The following is a 6,000-nucleotide window of genomic DNA, read 5'->3' as shown; positions in this document are numbered from 1 at the left end:
TGAGACTGGATCTAACCAAGGTGGGCCCAGCTAACATGTGCAGTAGCTTAGACTGTAACCCACAAGTCACCTGTGGTTCATTCTGCCGTTTTCTTACATATGTTCCGTGACTAAGCATGTAATCAGTCTGTGCATGCTCAATAATCAGATCACCTCTAGTTACATCATCTGGGACCACTGTGCTCATTATCCTAACCTGCCCATCTTTTTCCCTAATAAAACTATCAGAATTACTGCAGCTGGGGGAGACAGATTTTGGGCAGGTAGGCCATCTGCTCTCCTGCTATGTGCCTAGTAATAAATTCTTTCTCTCTTGGAAACCCGGTGTCTCAGGAATTGGTCGTTGAGCACATCAGGCAAAAGAATCTACGGCCTTTGTCCGGTAACATTGGGTGGGCTCTGGAGGCTGAGACTCTATCCCCTCTGCCCCCACCAGTCATGTTATTCCTCCGAGCAGCCTGGCCTGTCAGCTCCCCCTGGTGGCCGGTGGTGGACACACGCAAGCATGAGTCAACTCTGTCTAATGCTGCTTTTCACAGGGAGTGGGCTATAAAATCGATTTAAGGACAACTGCAAGCACTTTTAAAAATTGAATAAAGCAGTAATTTCAGATAATATCACGTATAGTAATGCTAAGTATCATTTCATGAAAGTTTAGGTAATACACATATTGGTTCTGGGTCATAAAGTAAGATGTATTGGTTACAGTGGGTTGAAATTAAAAGGCTGCAAAGCCCAGGTCTAGAACAAGATACAGCTGGGCCTTCCACATTTGCCCTGTTAAGGAATACTGGAAAGAATCATCTCCAAGCAGCCAGTTGCCTTATTTTGAGGTGGTGGGGGCACGAAAGTAGGAGATGATATAGTCCCTCTCCCTCAAAGGCTTGCAGCTTACTTGACATACAAGCCACACACAAATGCAGATAAACAGGTTATGGGCTCAGCAGGCCCCTGAGAATGGCCAAGACAGGCCGAGCCGAGGGTTCTGTGGGAACACAGAACTGGGCAATCGGGTAGATATGTCTTGAGCTGTGTCATAAAGGAAATGACAGCCATGAAAGTGCTAGACAGGAAAAGGAGTGTTTACCCCTTAGCAGACAAAGACGGAAAGGACTTTCAGGGTAATGCCATCACTACAGCTTTTTTAACGAGGAAACTGAAGTTCTGACTGGCCCAGAGTTACCCCACCACTAAGACACCCGACCAGAGGGAGCAGGTTTCCTGCCCTGTAGGCCAAGATGTTCTTGTTGCTTCTCCAAACTCCTGAGAGGCTGCTCTGCAGCCATACCCTTTGATTTCACATTCTCTGCCCTGGTTTCAAATAGTGAAAAATAGTAACCTCAGCTTTTACATAGTATTTATGTAGGGACCGGGCACTGTCTGAATACTTCATACTTGACTCATTTTCTCCTCCCTACACACTGACGAGGTGGCTGTACACTGTCGCTGTCCCCTCTGTACAGATGAGGAAACAGAATCACGAGGTTAAGTACCTTGCCCCAGGTCAACAGCTATAAAGTGGAGAAGCCGGGCCAAGAACTCAGGCCTGGCGCTTGTGAGGATGGTTCAATGGTAGAATTCTCGCCTGCCATGCGAGAGGACCCAGGTTCAATTCCCGATCCATGCATTTCCCAAAAAACAAACAGAAATTCGACAAATGGTGCTGCAATAATGGGATACTCGCGTGGAAAAATAATGAAATGTGACCCTGCCATACAGCATACCAAAAAATATAAAAGAACCTAGGTGCCCCTGGGCTCCCGAGACCCTACTCTAACCTCTCCACCACACCTCTCTCTCCTAGACAGACTTAGCCAAAGCAACATACCCCTCTGGGTATGTTATATTCCTAGTGTTAGAGACCTGAGTTCCAAAGAGGAAATCAATCAAGTCACCCCCTTATCTGAAATTAACTCAGCAGGACAAGTTTATTGCCAGGAGAAGCCTGTGAGTTGAGTTGCACCTGCCTTTTAACATCCCTGGCCCTGTGTGAGTCTCACAAAGCTCTCCTCTTCTGTTCATGATGATCTATGAACAACAGCACAAAAGAAGAAAGTCTTGGCCCAGAATTGGGTCCCTGATACATTCTAGATCCTTTTGAATTAAAGTCCCAGAAGTCAGATTCTGGAGGTGCCCTAGCTTTTGAAAGTTCAATCACCCATGCTCTGTGCCGCTGCGTCTCGCGCTCCAGCCTGCCACTGCCTGGCGGTGTATTATTAGAAAGACGTTGCTCCATCAGGCTCCATCCCAGCAGTGTGGCTGGCTCAGCCCTCCGGGTTGTGTTTTCAGGCAGCCAAAAGACTGTAGCTGATCAGTCAGTGAGAACAGAACTTGTTTACCTGGCACAGGACTCTAGCTTTGATAAGCTCTCTCAAGGTGCCTTTCCGCAGTGACCAGTTTGCTTACCTTTGCTGTTTCCTTTGGCGAAACCTCAGACTGCTAAAAAAGAGCAATAAAGGGCACAAAGAATTTTAAAATTTTCTCCTCAACCTTACTTAGCTACCAGTATTAGTCCATCCCATCAGAAGTGAGGGACCATAGAAACTGGGGTGATTCACAGTGCAGGGCAGAGGGGAGGCAGCCAAGGGGAGGGGGCTGCTTTTCCTGCCAGAGATTGGAGACTGCTGTCCTGGGACCACTCTGTGGTACTCAAAACACCTTCCAGCTTCGATTCTGCAGACAAATCCTGTGATACCCCTCTTGCCCAGAAGTCTTCACGGTCGGGCACCTTTCAGTTCTGATGAAGCCTGGCACCCTATCCAGAGCCGAGTAAGAAAGAAATCTATGAAAGTAGGGAACCAGCAAAACCTGCAGTGGTCAGCACTCTGCCAGTAACCTAAAGACTATAGAGGAGTCCCACAGGACCCAACAACCCTTCCTCTATTATATTCAGGTCACATAACTCATTGGCCTGGGAGATAGGAACTTCTAGAAAGAATCCACAGCTTCTTTCTCCAAGCCTGATGTAGCTGGAAAAGCAAGCGATGAGGAAATGACTTCAGATGTTCTTGTGAAAATACTTTGTAACTGCATTATAAAAGTATTGTTTTGCTAATGGTAATGTGATTTTTTTTAATTCCAAATTTTATTCACTGGCATCCTTCCCCAGAGCACACAAATAGTCACACAAAAATGGTGCTTTCCAAATTACCCCATAGGCATGGGCAACAGCTGGTCCAGTAGGTAAGCTATAGATGTTGAGGTTGGGTTGGATTGTCCTTTGTAGCACTGAACCCCAAGCCGGCTTCTCTGACGGGGGATAAAGAAGAAAAGCTCACTGTGTCGTGAAGAGGTGGTTCTGAGCAATCTGCAGGATGTCTTTGAGGGTTGTGGCAGGTAACGGGTCTGCTCAGAAGTTAGGATCTGCTGGGAGACAGCGCCCGGGACTTGATTCACTCTTGTGTTGGGCTGCAGTGACCCACCAGGAGACAGTGGGGAGCGTTCACATCTCCTTCACGTGGGCGTCAGGCTCCATCTGCTGGAGCAGCTCCCACACCCAGCCACCCCACACAGCAGCTCATGTTGATCACTTTCTCCCTGGGCACCCTGCACGTGCTTCCTGCCCTCAGCTCCCGCCACCAGGTCAGTCGCCAAGCCCACCTGCTTCCTCCTCCTGGGCAGCTCTCGTGTCCGTCCCCTTCTCCCACTCCCTCTCCTGCTGCCTCAGCTCGGCACCACGTCCCTCTCCTGGACTCCAGCCTTGTCCCCCCACTCAGCACTCCCTCTGTGTGGCTGCCACTCCAGCTTAAAGCCTCTCGGTGGCTCCCGGCACCTGCCCCGTGCTCTTCCCTTGCCCGGGTCAGCATCAGTGCCTCCTACTCCTCTCAGGGCCAGCGGCTGGGCCAGCCAAACTGCCTCAGGGGTATCTAACCTGGGGTTCAGGGACCTCCCACTCCCACATGGCCCTGTCGGTAGAATTCAGGGTGTCTGTGAACTTGAATGGGAAAAACTTTATTTTCATTAACCTCCAACTGAAGCTTAGCATTGGCTTCAGCTGTGAATGTAGGCAACAATCCCTAGTGGTCCTTGCAGCACCTGTGACTTTGTCCTCACTAGAAAACACAGATATTTTCATATCCCATTATAGTTGCAGATATTTCAAAATATCATTTACATCCCCACTACCTCAAGATTATAATAAGTATTAGAGCTGCTGCTGGATCTCATTATTGAATGCTTTCATAACAAAGCACATGCATTATTCTGTCATAAATTGATAACTGTATTTTAATGGAATTGCTTTTCTCTGTTATCCTATGCATATATTTTATCTTATGCATTTTTAAAACATTATTTTGAGAAAAGGTCTTCACAAAAAGTTAAGAAGCCTAGGCTTACAGGGTCCCAAATCATCAAGATTTGCCTGTGGTATTTTCCTTCGCTTGCAGAAATGACTTTTGCAGCCCTCCTTTCTCAATGAATCCTTCCTCTGCTTCCCCAGGTAGAGCCAAGCCCAGCCACGTGGGGCCTGCCCTGGAGCCTGTGCATTCCCCTTCCCTGGCTCCCAGGCCAACTTTGGTGAAGGTGATTACGCGTTGCCCCTACCTCATAGACACCGCAGTCCTTCCCAGCAGGAGGGGGCGATAAATGAATTGGCATAAATGAATGGAACGGAAATGGACAGGTCTGGCCTTATTACCTCCTTTTGCAGAGGAGAAAGCAGATTCAGAAGGATTCTCTCTGCTCATGCAGCTCCTAAAGGGTCACGTAGATGAGAAGCAGCCTGAACCGAGGCCGAGAACTGGGCGCCTTCCTCCCTGCCCCAGGTAAACTGGCCCCAGAGATGTGTCTGCTTTTAATGCTGTACATGTGGGTCCGAGAGCCAGAGCCCCCTTTCTGCTGTTCTACCCCGATCAAAGCCCTGGTGTCACCGCACCATATTACGCTTAGTTTCTCCGCCACGTGTGTTCAATAAAGAGCTGTGTCTCTGGCTTCTCTTCTTTCAGGACACTGGTCTCCACCACCAAGAAAAAGCATCTGCATCTTTCAGAGAAGCATGACCCCAAGGGTTGTAATGGATGGCTTATCCACACCATGGCTATATCGGTAGATAATCAGGATTAATCAGGGCAGCACATTCCTTCCATATATGTCCTTCCTCTGGAGGAAAGGTGATCAGTTTGGAGATTAAATCTGGTTTAACAAGGGACTAAACACAGCCACCCTTGCAAGGTCCCGCCTTACAGGCAGAAAGGAATACCACTAGCACAGTCTTCCCCTCTCTTGTTCTGGGATGGGAGCTTCAGTCCCTCATTTCTCTTTAGACAAAAGCTTAACTCCTGCTCTGACTGAGGGTCTCATTCCATTAATGAAGCTTCAGTGACCAATAATGATGGCACCAAAATACAGCATGTATGCCCTCATTGTAGTTAAAGTAGGAGTTCTCTTAGGGTCCTCATTTTTTAAAGTGTGTTCCAGACACTGGTGGATTGAATTATATCCCCTCCAAGGACATGCCCTAACCCCAGTCCTGTGGATGTGAACTCATTTGTAAAAAGGGCCTTCAAAGATTCTGTTTGAATGAGGCCAAATTTGAATCAGGGTGGTCCTTAATCCAACAGCTGGAGCCTTTATTAACAGAAGAAATTCAGATGCAGGCAGTTGGGAGAAACCATGTGGCAGAAGCAGAGATACAGCTATAAGGCAAGGAACACCAAATATTTCTGGCAAGTCGTTATTGGGATACCACATACGCTGGGAGAAAGCATAACTTGGCAGTGCCTTGATGTTGGACTTCTAGCTTCCAAAGCTGTGAGACAAAAAATTCCTATTGTTTAAGCCAACCCTTTCTGTGGTATTTGTCCCAGCAGATCTGGCAAACAAACACACAGGCTACTTTGGAAAAAAGGCAAATGCATTCTCTCTTGAAGGCCACTAGATACTACCCTATTTCATCTCAAAGCAGAATGAGGGCCCCAGGTTAAACTCTTGCCTTAACTTCATTCAGTCTGTGGCAAGATCGAAAGATGAGCCCATTTCTGCCTAGAGTTGTAGACACAA

Source organism: Tamandua tetradactyla, chromosome 2 (genome assembly GCF_023851605.1).
Source record: "Tamandua tetradactyla isolate mTamTet1 chromosome 2, mTamTet1.pri, whole genome shotgun sequence".
NCBI lineage: Eukaryota > Metazoa > Chordata > Mammalia > Pilosa > Myrmecophagidae > Tamandua > Tamandua tetradactyla.
The sequence above is the reverse complement of the archived record's forward strand: the minus strand, read 5'-3'. Positions refer to the sequence as shown.